A 19778-nucleotide genomic window follows, 5' to 3' on the forward strand; every position below is an offset into this window, starting at 1 on the left:
GCAAGGGGCCAGATTTGGCCTGTGTGCTGTAGTTTGCTGGCTTGTAAACTAAAGCAATGAAATCTCTAATCCCATAAGTAAAATCTGACACACATTTTCAGAACTGAGACCTCTTTTCTTGAATGTAGAAGATAATAAAACTAAAAACCTTCACATGGCTTCTTTAACCATGTAACAAAGAATAGAGGCATTCTTTATCATCATGAAACCTTTGTTGAGTATCAGTGTTAGGGAATAAGACTACCGGGAGCCAGAAGACCAAGAGCCAACCCTCAATGGGCGTGCCGCATAATTGGATAGGTGACACATACTCATTGAGGATAATTACATAATTTTTGATGTGTCTATATATTTAGTTGAGCACATTATTTAACCTCCAAAAATGTCTTTAAAATTTGTATAATGGGCGCTCCACTTTTGGTAATGGTAAAAGACTTTTTTATGAAACTAACCTCCCTGAAGACAACAATGATAATCTCTGGTCAAAACATTTTAAAAAATAAACAAACAACTATATGTCAGCAGTGAAGGTCGACTGAAAGCACACCAGCAAACCTGTACTGCAAGAGATACTAATAGAAATTCTTCACTTGGATGGGAAATGGCAACAGATGAAAACTAGGACCTACAGGAAGAAATAAAGAGTGTTTGAAGTGCTAATTGTATGGGTACATAGATAAGACTCTCTCTTGTTCTTTTTGTCTCTGTATTTTTGTATGCACATACAGTATGTGTGATGCAATATGTATTTGTTGCTTTTTAAATATATTTAACTAACACCATACCATGAATTTATAACGTATTTGATGTAAGATACACAACAACAATGGCACTTAGGATGAAGAATAAATCGCATGAACTACCACATTGTCCTTATATTTTGCATAAAGGGGTACAATATTAGCTCTAAGAACATTGTAATAAATTAAGTATCTGTATTGCAATTGCTAGGGCAAACACACACACACACACACACACACACACACACACACACTATGAAGAGGCATAGCTACAAAGCCAACAGAAAATTATAATGAATCACCAAAAAGTATTCAATAAAGCAAAAGAAGGCAGAGAAGGAGGAATAAGTGAATATAAAACTGATAGAAGAAAGAAATGAATAATAAAATGTATAAACCTAAATCCAAACATATTAATAATTACTAAATATAAATGACTTAAAGATTCCCAATAAGAAACAGAAATTATCAGACTAAAATTTTAAAGCCATCTATGAGAATCACACCTTAAATATAAAGACAATCTATATATAAATATATAGAGTGGATGTAAAAATATGGAGAGTGATATCCCATGAAAAGTAACAGTAAATATAAAAAATGTGAGTGGCTATGCTAACGCCAGAAGAAAAATGACATCAGTACAAAGATTATTACCAGAGATCAAGAGGGACAGGTCATAATGAGAAAGGCTTAATCCACCAGGAAAATATAATGATTATAAAGTTTTTGTAAGAGTTGAAGAGCTTAAAAAATCACAAAGCAAACACTGACAGAATTCAATGGAGAAATAAACAAATCCATACTCATAGATTGGATAAGTCAATACTGTGAAAATATTACGTGTCCAAAAATTGACCTATAGAGTCAATGCAATCTCAGTTAAAATCTCAGCAGGATATTTTTGGAAGGTAATTACCAATTGACTTCAAAATTTATATGGAAATGTTCAGGACCGAAAATGGCCAAATAATCTTGGGTGGGGTTAGAAAAGACAATATTTGGAAGAATTTCACTACGAGATTTCAAGAGTTACTATAAAGCTATATTAGTCTTGATAATATGGTAATGATATAGGATTGATTAATTGACTCATAGAATAGAGCCATTTTTATATGATCAAGTGATTTTTTCAGCCAAAGAATGAAATTAATATAATAGAGAAAGTGAAGTCTTTTCAACAAATTCTGATAGAGCAAATGGCTAAAATTAATTCAAAATGGATCATAGAGCTAAAAATAAACCTAAATTTCTACAGAAACATCTGGAAGAAAACAGGGAAATATCTTTGCAAACTTGGCATAGGAGAAAATTTCTTAGGATCTGGAAAGCATTCTCCATAAAAGAAAATTTGAAGTGTATTTTGCCAAACCTAAAAATTCTATGTATCAACAAGCACTGTCCAGAAAATGAATAGACTGTCCACACTAGAAAAAGGATTGCATATATACATGTATTATATATATTTACATATTAAATATACATAATTTGTAACATAATATATGTCCAGAATATTTGAAGAACTCTTACCACTAAGACAAGCAACTCTAAAAAATTAAGGTGAAGAGAAATCTTCTAAAAACATTTCAAAATGGAGGGGTGCCTGGGGAGCTCAGTCGGTTAGGCAGCCAACTCTTGATTTCGGCTGAGGTCTTGATCTCGCAGTTCTCATGAGATGGAGCTCCACTTGGGCTCTGCACTGACAATGTGGAGTCTGCTTGGGATTCTCTCTTACCCGCTCTCACTGCCCCTCCCCCTACCACACATGCTCTCTCTCTCTCTCTTTCACTCTCAAAATAAATAAACAAATATTTTTTAAAAGACACTTTAAAATGGAATGGACACAAAGGTCCAGGGTGTCTCAGTCAGTTGAGTGACTGACTTTGGCTCAGGTCATGATCTCACAGTTTGTGAGTTCGAGCCCCACATGGGATCCTATAATGACAGTGCAGAGCCTGGAGCCTGCTTCAGAGTCTGTGTCTCCCTCTCTATCTGCCCTTCCCCTGCCCACACTCTGTCTTTCTCCCTCTCAAAAATAAATAAACACTTAAAAAAAAAAAAGGTCCAATAAACACATGAAGAAGTGTTCAGCATTGGTAATCATGTACAAAATGCAAAATAATGCCACTAACACAACTAAAATGGTTAATTAAAAAAAAAAAAAAACCTTGAGTTCAACTCCAAATGTTGGTAAGAATGTGGAGTGCCTAGGACTCAAATATTTTACTGATGAAAGGGTATAACCATTCTAGAAAAAGTTCAGGCAGTTTGTCATGAATTAAATGTTTACCTACCCTTTCAACTAGAAATTTCAGCCCTATATATTACTTAAAGGAATGAAAATATTTATCTGTTTCAGAATGCTCGTAGGTGTTTACCTAGCCCCAAACTGGAAACATTACAAATACTCATTAACAGAAGCATGGGTAAATAATTTGTGGTATATCGAACAATGTAAGGGTGCTTAACAATAAAAAGGAATGAACAACAGACAGGTAAAAAACATGGCTGAATCTCACAGAACTTATGGAAGGAAGCGAGATATGAAAGAGTACCTATGTATCTAATACAGTTTCTAGAAAGTTCTAGAGTAGGCAAAACTCATCAGAGTCTAAAAATATCAGAACAAAAATGTTGGATCCGGGAAGAGAAGACTCACAGAACTTTCTAAGGTGATGGAAACGACTGGGAACTGGATAGAAATTATAGGGGGTTGAATTTGTTAAACTCATCACATGGTGACTTAAGATTTGTGTCTATAATTATATGTAAATTTTATGTAAAGAAAACCCTACAAACAAAATTTAAACTTGACTTAGTAACTTCGCTTTCCACACTGGGTATTGTTAGCAACTTGGCAACTATTTTCTTGTTTATTATAGGAATAAACAAAGGAGTGACATGGCTGAAGAAGCAAGTTACAAATACAAAAAGGCAATGACTAGAATTTATCCTCTGGTGTTTTGTAGTTGTAATGAAATTGGAGGTATCTTGTACTCCTACCTCCATGTAATACTTCTACTTTCTTTTCTTTTCCTTCATCTGTCTCCATCTCCTCCTCCGTAGCCTCTTTCGCTCTCTCTGTATATATATGTGCACACACACACATGCACATGTGCATGCGCGTGCGCGCGGGCACACACACGCACACTCTTCCTAGCTCTGTCTGCTCAGAAAGTCTATAAATAATTGTAACATCAAAGCAGTAAGCACGTCTGGCACCTAGATCTTGGTTTCTAAATACCACTGCCTACTTAAAGAAGACAGCCTTTCTGGGAGAAAAGTTTGACTCCAGGATTGGCAGGGAAACAACAAAATGAAATTGTAAGATCTTAGGTCAGAAAGAAAAACATGTGATGGTCAGTTTTATGCACCAACATGTCAGAGTAGGCAATTAGATAGACCTGAGCAGGAGGATGACAGATGGACAATTACCAGGACCCACCAGTCCTCCCCCCAGAGACCACTCTGTCTCCCTCAGACCAACCCCTTTTGTGGATTAGCATAGACTGATTAGCAAAAGATACACACTGCAGGGAATGCTTCAACTTTGGAGCATGAGAACACAGGAAAGACCTTGTCCGCTATTATAATACCATTGCATTGTGATTTCGGGCCCCTCACCCCCATGGATAGCTCTCAGGCCTCAGGAGGAGATGGCTAACAGGAGTTTACACAAAAAGGTTGGACGGGAGAGAACCCAGGTGGATCCAAGGGTGGGACGGTAACTATGACACGGGAGAGAGGAGACAGAATAAGCCCCCACACAGGGACACGATGAGAAGCCACCAGCCGCCCATCCTCCCACCAGTTCGTCCACTCCTGACTCGAGAGTGTACCGTCGCGTTTTGCTAAACAGAAAAGCTTTGCTACCTTAGCTCTCCATAGAGTCTCTCACCTGAATTCTTTCCCTGAAGAAGACAAGGACCAAGGAGTGCCACGCCTCACCAGTGGTAACAAACTTAGCTGGACTCTAGCCCCAGTGATCAAACCAAGCCCAAGTCTAAGTGCTGTGGAGAAGGTATTTGGTAGATGTGATTAGCATCTACGATCAGTTGACTTTGAGTAAAGGAGATTATCCAGGATAATCTGCATGGGGCTGACCTAATTAGTTAAAAGGCCTTAATACCTAAATAGACGTTTCCCTGCAAAGGAAGACATTCACTCAGGGACTGCGATTCTGGCTCCTGCATAAGAGTTTCCCATCTTCCAGGGGGCTTGTCTCTCTGGTCGAGCCCTGACACAGTAAGGGAGTACTCAATGATGCCAACATATCAAAAAGACATAGCAGCTAGCTTGAAGAGATTCTGCTTCCCCAACATGGAAATATGGGACATCAGAATAAATCATGGGTTATAACTCATTGTAGAAAATAAGATCTATGCTTCAATACTAACATAAATAAATGAACAAACATAAATAAGTGGGAAAATGGAAACCTTTCTTACAGAGGCCAACTAGTCAATGAAGAAGGAAGAGTGTAGCTAGAAAAACCATGGATGCTACAACTCTGTAAAAGTCGGTGAGGAACGAGGTACTTACACAGTGTCCAACTAGCTCCTCCCAGATTATTAATTGTGGAGAGAAATAATAACTAAGGTGGAGAATCATGGACCACATTGTTAGACCTTTCCCTCCTGAAGTGAGTCACCTAGAGTGGAACCCACGGACACAAACGGGGATGGTGTATGGATTTATTTTAGTTCGGCGGAGCGGCCCCTCTCTGGTGGTGGCAAGTCCGCAGGAGAGAGCGCTGCGGAGCAGGAGCTCAGGGTTTTCAAGGGCTTTGGCAAGACAGAATAAGTCATCATTTAGTTAACCAATCATAGTTTATAGCATTCTATAGTGATCAATCAAATTTTGACACACAAACGTAAGATTTGGTAGACACCTATCAATTTTAGAGTTCTTTGTCTTAGGAGAAATTTGAAGTGACCAATCACAGGTCTGAAGGGGAGGGGAAGCAGGTGCACAGAAGCAAGAACTTTGCGGTTAAAGGGTGGAATCTAGCAACAGTATCTTAGAAAACAAGTTAACCTTTAAATCATAATTTATGGGTTACATCTTAGGATTCCCAGAGCTCAATTTCCCAACCCTTGATTGTTCAAGCAGAAGGGCTGGAGAGTGAAACAATGGTTGGCAATTTTTCATTAGGGTCAGCCTGACCCAAGGAGGGTCTTACACCATCATCTAAATTAAAGAATCAAAGTTAACACCGTCATTACTGGGAAAAACCAAGCTACCCTCCTCGTGATATAATTGATGCACTCATGAGACACCATCTCTTCTGCGATATCCGTGACAAGATGCATAGAGTCTAATCATGAAGAAATAGACTCCAAAATGAGAGCGATTCTGTAAAATAAATGTCTGTTCTCCTTTAATATGGCAATGTCTATATAGATTTTTAAAAGGCTGTGGAATTACTTTGGGATAAAAGAGACTAATTAGCATAACAACAAAGAGTAATTTGTAATCCTGGATTACATCCCACATGATAAAATAAAATAAGCTACAAAAGAACATACCGGGCAAATTGACAGTTTTGCCTATGGTTCAGATAGTAGTGGTGTATCAGTATTACATTTTCCCAAGTTTGATAACTGCACTGTGAATGATAGGATAGGGTCCTTATTCTTGGGAAATAGAATCTGAAATATCAAGGAGGAAAAACGCCCCAGGTCCCCACATTACCAAGGGTCAGAAAAAAATGCAAAGATCAACAAATATATACTGAGAGAATAATAAATGGAACAAAAGGAAAATAATTGGAGAAACTGATAAAAGGAGAAGGGAGTTCCTAATGCTATTCTTGCAAGCCATCTGAAAATCTGAAGCTCTCACAAACTAAAAAGTTACAAAACCCAAAACATATGTAAAGGAAAGCTCTGCTGTCAACGTTGCATTTTGTAGTGATAACCACATGGGTGTGAAGAAAATAGAAAGACTTGAGTATGATTTCCAATGAAAAGCAATCAATAAATAAGACTAAAGATCGAGGGGCACCTGGGTGGCTCAATCAGTTAAGCTTCTAACTCTTGGTTTTGGCTCAGGTCGTGATCTCACAGTTTGTGGGTCGAGCCCTGCATCAGACTCTGTGCTGACAGCAGAGATCCTACGTGGGATTCTGTCTCCCTCTCTCTCTGCCGCTACCTTGCTTGCTCTCTCGCTCGCCCTCTCTCTCAAATAATCAAACACTTTAAAAAAATGACTAAAGTCAACAGCTAAGATAGAAATGGTTTTTACAGTCTGCCTCATTGCTTTGGCTAACTAGAGCACGAGATCAGAACTTTGTTTCCTAACTCTGTGAATCTACACTAGTATTTTTGTTCTTCATTTTTCTGTTTTGCTATCCAGTCTTTTATGTCTGGAAATCTCCAAACCATTGGTTCAAACTAGATCATTCTCCACAAACTGTATCAGGGTTAAAGAATGATCTGTTTTCATAAACCTCATCAGAAGGCAGTCAAATATTTAACATAGCTAAATAGCAGACTATCTCCTGGGGGAAAATACCTTTTCAGCTGGGCCATGTTTTCCTGAGTGGGTTTGGATGGTGTAGCCTAAATAATTTCAGAAGAAATTCTCATCTCAATTCAGTAAGTAGATGATAGCAGGCTTATTTTATTGGCAAGGAGCCACTATAATTGGACTTTGAGAAAGGGGGGAAAAACGATGATTATATTGTTTTGTTGTTGAGTTGGTGAGAAGGAGGATGGACTTAAATTGATAATGTGGGTTGAACTTTTCTCATTTGTAGAGACCTCTATTGTTGAAATAAATGGGTTGTATGCAGTATTGTTTACTCTTCCCCCAACCATGGGTTCGCCAATCCCAAATAATTTTTTCCCCAAAGATGCAATTACTGAGATTACAAATAATGTGATGCATCACAGATGGTCCTGGCGGGGTTCCAACACATAATCACCTGTCGTGTGCACTAATTCCTGCTATGATTAAGCCCCTTTATTCACACTAGGGTCTGACAGCTCTATTGTTTAGAATGTCACCCGTTAATAGAGCAGGCATGAGCTTGCCGGTACTCTAACCAGTCTCCTTCAGTATATTCTATGTCAGCTTCGGTTAAGCTGTCATACTGTGTATTTGAGGAATCATCACTTGTCCTGGAGCCCGCTATTGTCAATAAAAGACTAGTGATATGTGAGACCACCGCTTAGTTAGATACAGATAGATACGGATAGGCAGATCTGGATTCCAACAAAGCCTTCTAGAAAACAATTGAAAGAGATTTAATGGACTCCAGACTAAAGGAGAAGATACAGAATTGTCTTTCTTTTTTTTTTTTAAGATAAAATGCTGGGGCTTAAATATGACAATAATATATTCCCTTGTTTGGGGGAAAAAGCTTATGGTTAAATCTGTGAAAAATGTGCCACTTGACACATTCGATATATATATTCAGCATATTCCCAATGTATTACTGATAATAAAGGCCAGTTTTTCAAAATATTTTTATTTCTATGAAAAGCAGACTCCAAATATAGTTAATGTGCAAATCTTTTGCATCGGATAACAGAGATGTAGAGCTCACTTCAACTAAAAGAGGAATCCAAATACATTCTATAGGTGACACTGTAAAATGGAAAATTACCAGAGCTTATTCTGTCATTTGAACTGGGAATCTGGTGTGATCTTAAAAAGCTCTATTGAGAAAAATTGGCACAGTCTTAACGTGACCCAAATGGAGATGCCAGGAAGAATAAGGAAGGCTTTGTGTGAATGCTTAAGGTCCGTCTCCCAAGTATATCGTATTCAAATTCATGGACGCTTTGCTAATATCTTTCACCTGCTCTGGTTTGCATGTGTGATTGCAACTAGATTCCTCTAGTCCTTAATCAAATAGCAGCCTCATTCTACTTCTATAACCCACAGAGACCACACGATCATGTCTGCACTTGTTTCTGTTGTCTGATGTTTGCCTGAAGTTTGATCACAGAGCACAGCAAGTTACAGTGATGGCAGAGACCCATCTGTGATGAATGCCTTTTCCAGATCCATCTCATCCACCAGCTTCAAAGACTGACTGAGAGAGAGAAGAGAGAAAGGGAAAGAAAGATAAGTAGAGATAAGTAGAGACATAGATGATATAGAGAGACGATAAATATATATGTGTATATTTATATGTATATGTGTGTATGATATATGTGTGTGTGTGTGTGTGTGTGTGTATACACACACACACACACACAGAGATGATAGATAAGTAGATACACAGACAGATGGACTCAGAACTCCCAACTCCAGCACTTCCAGCCTGTGGACCCATGTGCTGAGTCCTTCTAATTCTTGCCTCAAAACCTTCACTTGTTTGTTGGATTTTATTATCACATCCTAACCTTCCCCCTACATAGAGTGAAGACTTTATCTCTAATGGATCAAAGAACTTGAAAGGCCAGTCAAAGGTTATCAACCCAACCAATAGGAACTAAATGACATCCTTTATAATTTTTTGTAATTTTTAAAATGTTTATTTGTTGAGAGAGAGAGAAAGAGAGAAAGAGAGAGAGAGAGAGAGAGAGAGAGAGGAAGAGGGGCAGAGAGAGAGAGGGAGACACAGAATCTGAAGCAGGCTCCAGGCTCCAAGCTGTCAGCACAGAGCCTGGATGCAGGGCTCAAACTCACGAACCATGAGATGATGATCTGAGCTGAAGTCAGATGCTTTTTTTTTTTAATGTTTATTTTTTTTTGAGTGAGAACAGAGCATGAGCAGGGGAGGGGCAGAAAGAGAGGGAGACACAGAATCCGAAGCAGGCTCCAGGCTCTGTGTTTTTAGCACAGAGCCTGATGCTGGGCTCGACCTCACAAACTGCGAGATCACGAGCTGAGATGAAGTCGGACGCTTAACTGATTGAGACACGCCGGTTCCCCTAGAGATGAAGATTCTAAATATGGTTTCAGAATTCTGTCCTTTGCTCACCATGCTATAAAGCTGCTTGATGTATAAAGCTGTGCGTTTGTTCCAACGCACAGAGATGCATGGCAAGGGGAGAGCAAGACTCTGTCCTACACCGGGTTCCCTCTCTCTCCTCCTCCTGGATGTGCTGCCAAAGGACAGCTGCTCTGAGGACAGATGCATTTCATCACTTGCAGAAATTAGGCAAATATGTAGATAGCAGAACAAATTGGTACTTAGACTCTGCCATGTTTCTAAAAATAACAACAGTAACAATTACCCCTGAAACTGCTTGTTAAAATGTCTAAAACTCTTTCAAAAATAATAGTTAGGAATGCTATGGAATCATCAATTATTTCTAAAGGCACTTGTTAATTTCCCTAAAACCTCCCCTGTTGATAAAATTTATTGCAGATATTTAGTCTGTTAGAGATATACCATAAGTTTTTTACATAATTTTGGGGGAAAAATGCATACAAATCCAATTTTGTAACCTGTATAACATTTTAAATATTCTTGGAGAGCTTTCTATCTCAAAAAAAAAAAAAAGCCCATGCTCTGTCCATTTGAAAGTGAGAGCAAGAATTAATATTGCAAATAAAAATTGCCTACTTTATCTTCTCTATATTTTAATACCTTACTCTTTAGAATTTATCGAAGCTAGTTACATTTATACGGAGTAGTGTAAACTTGTAGGATGCATGTATATCTTGCATATTAATGTAATATAGTCACTTATTAGGATCTCGTAATGAAATACACCAATTTAGATACATTCCCTGCCAAGTTATATTTCCCCAACATAGCAACTAATATGCTATGTATGCAGGCTGTAAAAGTGTGAGACGGCTTGATATAAAGGCAATATAAAAATCTTTAAGTGCATGGGCTCTAGAGGCAGCTGTATTTCATTCCCACCTCTTTCAGTAGCCTTGGGAAAGTTGCTTATACACTCTAAGATTCAGTTTCCTCAAGTGCAAAACAAGCAATAGTAAGAGTCATATCCTTAAATACATAAGGCATGTAATAGTGCTTTTGCACAGGACAAACTGATCAAGACTGTTATAGTCCCATGTCAGTCAGTTCTTGCTGAGATAATGCTGTGTAACAACTTCAAACTCTGAGAAACTTATCAAGACAAAGGTTTGTCACTCTGGTTACATGTTAGGAGCTGCTGGACTGCAGCTCTGTGGGTCTGAGGCCATGTTGCAGGCACCAGGTGAATGATGGGTCAGCTCTACATCTCTGCCAATGCCAAGAGCCAGGCTCATGAAGTGACTTCTACCGATACGTGTTGTTCACATGGTGGAGGGCAGAAACTCAAAGAGAAGTGGTTCAAATATGTACCACCTCTAGGAAAGTGGATGGACCTTGAGGGTGTCATGCTGAATGAAGTAAGCCAGGCAGAGAAGGACAGAAACCATATGTTTGCACTCATAGGTCTAGCAGGAAAACAAGAGAGACCTAATGGAGAACCAGGGGGAGCGGAGGAGGGAGAGAGAGTTGGGGAGAGAGAGGGATGCAAAACTTGAGAGACTATTGAATGCTAAGAATGAACTGAGGGTTGAGGGGGAAGGGGGAGGGGGGAAAAGAGGTGGTGGTGATGATGGAGGGCACTTAAGGGGAAGAGCACTGGGTGTTGTGTGGAAAACAATTTGACAATAAAATATTATTGAAAAAAAAACCAAATATGTACCACCTCTTAAAAATTCTGCTCAAACTGCCACCCTGTCACTTCTTACACTACATCTGGACCAAGCAGGTCACATGGCCAAACCCAAAGTCAGTGGGGCAGAGATCTATACCCCATACCAGGAGGAAGGCAAGTCACATGGTCAAGGGTATGTATGGATAATTAATTTATTCAAGGGCAGAAGAGAAGATTTGTAACAGTAATGTAATTTACTATATATTCCCAGCGAGAAAAACAGCCTACTGTAATGTGACAAAAAAGGGGAGTTTGCTAAAAGAGATCATTTATTAAAGAAAGGCATGAACAGGGATGCCTGGGTGGCTCAGCCACTTGAGCATCTGACTCTTGATTTTGGCTCAAGTCATGGGTCCAAACCTGCATTGGGCTCCGTGCTGAGCTTGGAGCCTGCTTGAGGTTCTCTCCTCTCTTCTCTCTCTCTCTCTCTGTCTCTCTCTCTGTCTCTGTCTCTGTCTCTGTCTCTGTCTCTCTCTCTCTCTCTCTCTCTCTCTCTCTTCCTCTGCCCCTCTACCCCATTCGAGCTCTCTCTCTTTCCCTCTAAAATTAAAAATTAAAAAAAAGAGATAAACAAGTAAGTCATGAACATGATAGACACATATCTGGGCTTCGAGAACAATGGGGGGAAAGTATAAATACAGCTAGACTTCTCTATCTCTCTCCCACCGGTGGTGTCAGCTTCAATCTTCAATCTTCTGTCCCTGAAGAAGATTAAATTCCATCATGTGGCAGAAAACATGGCTGCCCCTGGCTCCTGACTCTCACATTCTTTCACCTACAAGGAGTGACTCCTTGCCTTTACCACTTCTGTTTACAGAAGTCCTGAAGAATACCGACTGAATCGATGTCTGTGTTTTGGCCCCAACCTGGACCAGATGCCCCATGAACTATGAGCCCAAGCTGGGATCACTTTCCACAGGCCCACGTAACGATGAAGGGTGATGCAGAGACAAAACAGCAAGTGTCCTTCATACCAGGACTTGGCACATGGATGTATTCAAGAGTTGAAAATGATTTATAGAACAGGTAGTATTTTGCTTTGTATACTTAAATATATCTTTTATGTAGTACCTCAGTTCTATTGGGCAATTTCCAGTAATACAAGTTTAAACTTCCCTGTGCAATTCTGAATGACTTTCAGAGCCCAATGTACCTCGCTGAGAACACCTCGTTGACATGAACACCCCATGGACATGAATATGGAGGGATATGAATAGAGTACCATGGTTTTGTGAGTGCAAAATGAGTTAAGACACCCAAAGTGCTGGAACAGTGCTTGGTCCCTAGTGAATGCTCAATAAATGTTTATTTTTAATTGATCTAGACTGATGTATAAGTGGAAGGGTGTGTGCATATCTATATGAAAAGCATACACGTAGAACATATATACGTACAGGGGGAAATGGCCCTCTCACCAAGAAGGCTTTCATGAGATGATTACTTATATTGCTGCAGTATTTCCTGGGCCACATTTCATCTTAATGGCTAAGCAACAAACAAGGTGCAAACAGATGGCTATTCTCCTGTGGGCCCAGATGGCTTCTCTGCAGTCCTACCGTGCGAAGCTTCTGGGTTCACCTTGAAATGTGTACAGCAACGGACTTCTCTGGGTGATGCAGTGACTCGAGAATCTGCCAGGTGCACGGTGGTGAGGATACCACAGAACAGCCTTCCCCATCCTGCTCAGGCCAGCCCCCCATGAATTGACTTAACGCCCACTCAGAGTTTTCGAGGTACCTACGTCTATCTGACCTCACTGAAATGTTTTTGAAATGGTTATGTTTAACTAAGATATGTTTATCAAAGGAGACATATGGCGAAATTTCTGAGGTCTTTTTGAGAAGTGAGTGTTTTAAATCCCTGACAACTTTTCATTATTTAGAAAAATTCCTATGACATTTTAATGGCTGGCAGTCTTCCTGGGTTGGGGGTGGGGAATAGCTTCTCAATGGAGAAGACAGCATATGAAAGGCCATGTGTTTTCATATTACCTGAATAATGTCAGTAGCCACTCTTAGATTATTTACATGCTTTGTATTTCTTATATGGAAATAGAAAAGTTGCAACAAACAGGTCAGGATACATAGACTACCTATAGAGTGCAGTGGTAAAGACTAGAGACTTCAGCATAATTAAAAGTAAGTAAACATCTTAGCTCCACTACTTTGAAGAGAATTTATCTTTACTTATTTTGATACAACATAGTTTTCTTATTTTGATTATTTACTAAAATTTTTGAAAAATCTTAGACATAACCAACATAGAATGGTTCGATGGATGAGCTCTATGCCATGCTATAGTAAGCATCTCTTAAACACATGGACATTTTTAACTCAGCCACATTATCCATATGACCCCTAATAAAAGCAATAATCCCTTTGTATCATTTAACATGTCCATTTGTAAGTTTCCCCAAGAACTTTTTTTTTCCAGTTAGTGTGCTCAAATCACAATCAAAAGACAGACTACATGTTACATTCGGTTGTTATAGCAACCTTTGGCTCAGGTCATGATCTCACGGTCTATGGGTTTGAGCCCTGCGTTGGGCTCTGTGCTGACAGCTCATGAGCCTGGAGCCTGCTTCCGATTCTGAGTGTCCCTCTCTCTCTCTCTCTCTGACCATCCCCTGCTCATGCTGTCACTCTCTCTCTCAAAAATAAATAAAACTTTAAAAATTTATTTTAATTATTTAATTTATGGAATTTACAGCAAAAAAAAAGAACGTACGGTATAATTCACCTTTTTCAGTGTACTATTATATGACTTTAGACAAACGCATACATTTGTGTAACTACCACCACAAGACAGAGTTCCATCACTATCAAAAAATTCCCTTTTGCTGTCCCACCATCATGATACTCTCTTCAGCAGCTACTGTGTCTTCTCCATCCCTAGAAGTTTGTCTTTGCCACCATGTCATCTAACACTGTGTAGTCATCCATTGCTTAGGCATATCACAGCTTGCTTATCCATTAGCCAGCTAAAGGCCATTGGGCTATTCCCAATGTTTGGGGGGATTATAAGTAAAGCTGTCATAAACGAAGATTATGTGAAGATTTTCATTTCTCTTCAGTAGATACCTAAGAGTAAGATCAAATCACATGGTGAGTGCATGTTAAACTTTGTTAAGAAATGGCCAAACTATGTTTCTGAAGCAGCTCTATTATTTCAGATTCCCAACCTATGTGTAGGAGTGTCCTAGTTTGCTCTGCACCCTTGCCAGCTTTTGAGGCTGTCACTATTTATTATTGTAGTCATTCTGATAGGCACGTAGTGCTACATCTTTGTGGTTTTGTTTGCATGCTCCCGAGGACTACATAATGTTGAGGATGTGTCTATGGTTTATTTGCCTACTATGCATTTTCTTTAGTGAGATGTCTGGCCCAGCGAATGCACCACACAAGGGTGAGTCTGACACTGGAACAGTGGTTTTCAAACCACTGGAATTCGGTTTTCAAACACTTCGCTGTGCGTGTTTGGTCTGTTACACATACAGAGCTCACAGGGGCCCCTGGAACGTATGTCAGTTCATACGCAGAGTTGGGTGGTGTCTTTCTCCAGATCCCTGCAATCTGGGATTTGTCTTACAATCTCAGGCCCCATTCTGTTTCTCCTAGTTCTCTGTCCAGAAAGACGGAGCTCTTGAAGTTTAGCCTCCCACATCGGCACGCAGTTCCACGCAGCTAAAGCTGTCCATGTCCCACATCATTATTCAGATTTTGACTTTTGCCTCCAGTCCACCTGTTGTTAACTTTTCAGGATCTTCAGAGAGCTGCTTTTTTATATTCTGTCCAGAGTTTTGAGTTGTGATCAGTGGTAGAGATGGGCGGTTGTCAGTCTTGTCCAGCTTGGCCAACACTAGACATCACCTCAAGTCTCTAAATCCAGAAAGTTCTCCTCCTCTTGTTCACTATTCTATTGGATTTTTGAAGAAATTGGATCAGTAGGGCTGGATCGTGGCCCGCAGTCTGGTTTCATGTGCTTCCACATATTGTTATAAAAATTCCTTCATCCGTATATTTTCAGTAAACTAGACACTGGCTCCAAAGACTTGTTTAGCTGTGTGACTATGGACAAGTTCCTTTAGGTCTCTGGACTTCAGTCTCTTCTGAAGGTACAATAATAGTAGTTATTGCATTGTACTGCTATAAGGAGTGAATGGAATAGTACAAGTAAATAGAGTCATATTTACTATACGGAAACCTGAATGTGGTGGTTTAACCAAAGAGGGGTTTTCTTTCACTCAAGTAACTAGAAGTGCAGAGATACATAGGCCAAGGTGATGGTGCTGCCTTAGACCCCGTACATCTAGCTCTGGCTTTATCACTTTGTCATATAAAATGACCCTCTTCATATTGGCCCCCGAGTTGTTTATTCCTTCACTGCAGGCTGACACCCATTAGCTCAAACTCCTGCCAGTATCAAACTCAAATTTTTACATATGCAATTATTTTAAAGATAGTCCAAACAAGTAGATTGTTAGCCACTTAGAGCCTGCCTGCTTTGCATACCTCACAAAACATACCTCCACATTCGCTGGCAATAGATGGTATAGAGCCTGGTGGTAAGACCTTGAGCTTCTGTGGCCCTTTGGGGCTGTCTGATCCACAGACTCTCCACTGTGCTGCTGAGGGACGTCCCTTGGGCAAATGAGACCCCTCTCCAATCCCCATCTCCTCGGGGAGTCTCCTTGCCTTCCTCCCCTTCCTGGTAGTGGCCCCTCCTCACTGTGAGCTTCTGGGCAGCCCCACGTTGAGAAGACTTTCCATCTTGTGCAACCCTGTCCAAGCACAACCCAGTTAAGTGTGTTGTGAGTTACTGGGGCTGGTGGCCATATCTTTTTTCTTGATCAGCTCCCAAATCCTTCAAACCCGGCCACTCTTAGGGTAAGGCTTTCATTCTCATCCCTGCAGAATCACCTCTTGCTGAAGGGAAAACAAAAAGGGCGCGTGTTATCTGACTTGGTCACCCTTATCAGGAAAACAAGTTTTCCTATAAGTGCCAATGAAAGGTAAGTAAGCTCACTTATACGTCATTGTCCAAAATGGCAAAAGAATCTGGAGAGGTGAGTATTTAAATGGGAAACTTCTGGAGGCACATGGATGGCTCAGTCGGTTAAGTATCTGGCCTTGGCTCAGGTCATGATCTCACGGTCCATGAGCTCAAGCCCTGCATCAAGCTCTTTGCTGACAGCTCAAAGCCAGGCTCTTTGCTTGGACTCCGTGTCTCCCTCTCTCTCTGCCCTTCCCCTGCTCATGCTCATGCTCATGCTCATGCTCTGTCTCTCTCTCTCCCTTTCAAAAGTAAACATTAAAAAAAAATTTAACGAGAATTTCCGTTTCTGAACAAAGTGACTTTTCTGTAGGAAGCAAGAGGAGAAGAAGGGGTATTATCAGGATAACTCACTGTGCTTGTCCTCCAGACTGGTGGCTTTCTTGGCACTTAAAGAGAGGTGCTGAGCAACCAGCAAAGACTTGCTCCGTGTGCTAGAAAAGAATACCGTGCTCGTTTTCTTATTGCACGTAAAACTTCACACCCCCTCACACACAGCTGGTTCCATTCCTTGGTCTTTTGCATATGGCAAACAAGCATCATTTTTTACTTTAGTTTTATTTCCAAATCGTTTACAACAACCATTATTTTCCTGTGAAAAAGAGTGGCTTGGCGGAGGGACTCTTTTTCCTACCAGGATCACAGCCTCTCAGAGCCGCGTTATGGAATCAGACTGTATGAATATAAGCAAATATGAGCTTCACTTCTCTCAACTTTCCCTTTTGCCTGGAGCTAGCTATTAATAAAAGCTCCAGGAGGTAGATAGAAGAGTCCCTATCACTGGGATTCCAGTGAACAGATCATGCTCAAATTCAAGACTCTACATTCAAATTATTTTCAATAGAGAACTCTTGGTTGAAAACACAGGAAACAAAAGAAGTTTTTACTTGTTCTTTTTTTTTTTTTTTTTTTTTTTTACCAAATGAGATATCTAGGTTTTCCTTTCCTCTTTAAATGGAGCTAAAGTTCACCACATTAAAACGTGTACTTCGATGAAATTTTAGTAATTCCCTACAGTTGTGTAACCTGCACCCGGAGCATGTATGTAGCATTTCCTGTCCCCTAACCCTTTTCCTCTTGTCCCTTGTCAGTTACCCTCCTCTTCTACCAGCTCCTTGGAATCACCACAGCTTTGCTTTTGCTGGAATTTAAGATTTATGGAATCATCCATTATGTAGTAGGTTGTGTTTAACTTTGGTCACTTAGCAAAACGTTTTCGAGAGCCATTCATGTTTTGTGTCCTCATTTTCTGTTGTCCCACAGTATGGAACACAACAGCGTTCTTATCATTCATTGGTTGAACATTTGGGTTTCTTCCTGGTTTTTGCTATTATGAATAACATCGCTATGAACTTATGCTTTGGGTGAATATATGCTTTGGTAGTGTCTAGGAGTGGCATTGCTGGGTTTGACAGAATATTTATATTTTTATTTGGAAGGTGCTGCTATATTGTTTTTCAAAGCATATGAACCAGATTTGCATTCCCACCAGCAATATATGGGGGTCTACATGCCCCACATCCTCACCAACATTTGTTATTGTCAGACTATCTTTTATTTTTGAGAGACAGAGAGACAGCACGAACAGGGGAGGGTCACAGAGAGAGGGAGACACAGAATATGAAGAATATGAATATGAATATGAATATGAAGCAGGCTCTGAATTAGCTATCAGCACAGAGCCCAATGCGGGGCCCAAACCCACGGACCTCGAGATCATGACCTGAGCCAAAGCCAGATGCTCAACTGACTAAGCCACCCAGGTGCCCCTTGTCAGGCTATCTTAACTGATATTACTCTAGTGGCTATATGGTAGTATCTCCTTATCATTTTAAATTACATTTCTCGGGGCGCCTGGGTGGCTCAGTCGGTTAAGCATCTGGCTTCCGGCTTCGGCTCAGGTCATGATCTCATGGTTTGTGGGTTTGAGCCCCACATCGGGCTCTGTGCTGACAGCTAGCTCAGAGCCTGGAGCCTGCTTCCGATTCTGTGTCTCCCTCTCTCTTTGACCCTCCCCTGCTCGCACTGTCTCTGTCTCTCAAAAATAAATAAAAAACATTAAAAAAAAAATTACATTTCTCTGATGACTAATGATGTTGAGCATATTTTCTTGTGCTTACTAGCTGTTGATATATCATATTTTATAATGTATCTTTCAAATCTTTAATCTATTTTCCATTGGATTATTTAGTCTTATTATTGAATTATAAAAAGTCTTGAGGGTTTCTGGATAAACCCTTGTGAAACACACATTTCACAATTATTTTCCTGAATATGACTAGCTTGCTCTTTCCTCCTTCAGTTACATTATTCAAAGAGAAAGTGATTTCATCTTAATGAGGGCCATTTTACAATTTCTGTGCATGTTATAGTTCGGACTTTTTATACCTGTTTAAGAAAATCTTTGCCTAACATAATACCACAAAGATTTCTTTCTATGTCTTGCTTTTGAAGTTTTATAATTTTAGCTCTTATATTTAGGTGATGATACATGCTGAGTTAATTTGAGTGTGTGGTTTGATTCAGTGTTCAAAGTTTTTTTTCCCCCCAGAGATTCAGTTGTTCCAAAACCACTTTTTGAAAAAAAAAATTATTTTTTCCTCATTGAATCTGGCACTTTTGAAAAAAATTGACCATAAAACTGTGAGTTTATATTTATATCTGGATTTTCCATTCTTTCCCACTTATTTATATGTCCTGTCTTATATATGAAAATGCTGTCTTGATTACTGTACGTTTATAATAAGACTTAAAATCAGGCAATGTTTAAGTTCACCTTTTTCTTCTCTTCTGAAATTATTTTGGCTATTCTGTGTCTTTTTCCTTCCATATAAATTTAGAATTAGCTTGTCACTTTCAAAAGCAGCCAGCTAAAACTTTGATTGGATTCGCATTGAATCTATAGATCCGCTTAGGGAGGACGGCCATCCTAACAGTGTCAAGTCTTCCGATCCATAAACATGGTACATCTCTCCATTAGGTCCTCTTTAGCTTCCTCATTCAGAGTATTCTAGTTTTCAGTACAAAGGCCTTATGTGACTTTCATTAAATGTATTCCCATATACATTTGATGCTATTATAAATGGAGTGTTGTTTTTATATATTGGCTTTGTATCCTGCAACTTTGCTAAATTCACTTATTAATTCTCATAACTTTTTTGTAGATTCCTGTCATTTGCAATTAAGGAAATATGTACTGCTTCCTTTCTTGTCTGTATGCCTTTTATTACTTGTTCTTATTTTATTGCACTGACCAGGATCTCCAATGCAATGTTAAATAGTGATGTTGAAAGGCAAAATTTTTACTATGTTTTTAATCTAGACAGCATTAAGTATATGAATTGTAGGTGTTTTGTAGATGCCC

This window comes from Suricata suricatta, chromosome 15 (assembly GCF_006229205.1).
Source record: "Suricata suricatta isolate VVHF042 chromosome 15, meerkat_22Aug2017_6uvM2_HiC, whole genome shotgun sequence".
Lineage (NCBI taxonomy): Eukaryota > Metazoa > Chordata > Mammalia > Carnivora > Herpestidae > Suricata > Suricata suricatta.